At 51.2% G+C, this 1784-nt stretch overlaps 1 pseudogene; it reads right to left on the bottom strand.

Moving 5' to 3' along the window:
- Positions 1 to 343: 343 nt before the first annotated feature.
- Positions 344 to 1312, bottom strand: LOC103590658 (annotated as a pseudogene).
- Between the last annotated feature and the right edge of the window lie 472 nt (positions 1313 to 1784).

Here is a 1784-nt window from a genome sequence, read left to right as displayed (position 1 = left end):
GCTTACATCCCTAGAAATGCCTCGAATAGGCAAATCCATAGAGACAGAAAACAGATTAGTGGGTACCAGGGGCTGGGGGTTGGGAGAGAGAGAGAATAGGGGGTGACTGCTCAGTGGATGCGGGGTTTCTTTTTTTTGTTGCATACAAGGGACTTTAGCAATAGTACATGATAAGGTTGGGCTCTCTAGGTCTCTCCCCTTCTTCAAGGGGTCTGGGATGGAAACTGTCCCAGGGGACATTCTCAGTGTGTTGGGGGACTGAGTTGGGGCAGGGACTCCCCAGCAGCTGAGGGCCCCTCTCTTCCTCTTGTGCTCTTGCTGGGGCTGGTGGTCCTGGGGTCTCTCAGTCCTTGGAGGCCACGTGGGCCACCACCCTGCTACTGTAGCCATATTCATAATCATACTGGAAAAAGAGCAGGACAAAGTGGTTGTTGAGGGCAATGCCAGCCCCAGCATCAAAGGTGGAAGAGTGAGCATCACTGTTAAAGATGCTGGAGACACCCTGGTCCTCAGTGTAGCACAGGATCCCCTTTGGGGGCCTTCCATGCCTTCTTCACTGCCTTCTTGACGTCTTCATATTTGGCAGCTTTCTCCAGATGGCAGGTGAGATCCATGACCGACATGTTGGCAGTGGGGACACGGAAGGCCATGCCAGTGAGCTTCCCGTTCAGCTGAGGAATGACCTTGCCCACGGCCTTGGCAACACTAGTAGATGTGGAGATGATGTCCTAGAGAGCCACATGGCCATCGCACCACAGTTTCCCAGAGGGGCCATCCACCATCTTCTGGATGGTAGTGACAGTGTGGACTGTGGTCATGAGTCCCTCCACGATGCCAAAGTTGTCATGGATGACCTTGGCCAGGGGGGCTAAGCAGTTGGTGGTGCAGGAGGCACTGCTGACGATCCTGTGGGTGTTCTCATAGGTCTCACGGTTCACACCCATCACAAACATGGAGGCGTCAGCAGAAGGTGCAGAAATGATGACCCTTTTGGCTCCACCCTTCAAGTGAGCCCAGCCTTCTCCCAGGTAGTAAAGACACCCGTGGACTTCACAACACACTCAGCACCAGCATCACCCCATTTGATGTGGGTGGGATCCTGCTCCTGGAAAGTGGTGATGGCCTTCCCACTGATGACAAGCTTCCCGTTCTCTGTCCTGACTGTGTCATGGAACTTGCCATGGGTGGAATCACACTGGAACATGTAGACCATATAGTTGAGCTCAATGAAGGGGTCACTGATGATGATAGTATCCACTTTGCTGGAGTTAAAAACTGCCCTGGTGACCAGGCACTCAATACGGCCAAATCAATTTAACTCCGACCTTCACCATCGTGTCTCTGGACACGGCTGTCTGGAATGGGAAGGAGCAGAGAGCTGGGGTTTCTTTTTGCGTTGATGAACATCTTCTGGAACTAGACAGAGGTGATGGTTGCACGACACTGTCAATGTACTAAATACCAGTGAATTGGATACTTTAAAATGGTGAATTTTATGTTATGTGAGTTTCACAATTTTTAAAAAAGCAAGGCGGGGGGATGGTGAAAAGAAAAATAAAGAGGAAATTGGACACAAAGCAGGAGGAACAGAGAGCTGCCAAAAATTCCTAGGCACATCATGAGTGTCTTGAAATCAGGGAGCAAGAGCTCTGAGGTATAAAAGGAGACCTCTCTCCTCTGACACTGAGGAGGCAACAGGATGTCACGTCTGCCCTTAACTGGGGGCTGCAGACAAAGAAAGAACCAGCAGCCCCAGCCTGGAAGGAAAAATAGAGCAGCGAGCC

Source organism: Galeopterus variegatus, unplaced genomic scaffold (genome assembly GCF_000696425.1).
Source record: "Galeopterus variegatus unplaced genomic scaffold, G_variegatus-3.0.2 Scaffold852, whole genome shotgun sequence".
In the NCBI taxonomy this organism is placed as follows: domain Eukaryota; kingdom Metazoa; phylum Chordata; class Mammalia; order Dermoptera; family Cynocephalidae; genus Galeopterus; species Galeopterus variegatus.
Note: the sequence above shows the minus strand (reverse complement) of the source record. Positions and strands in the feature narration are given on the sequence as shown.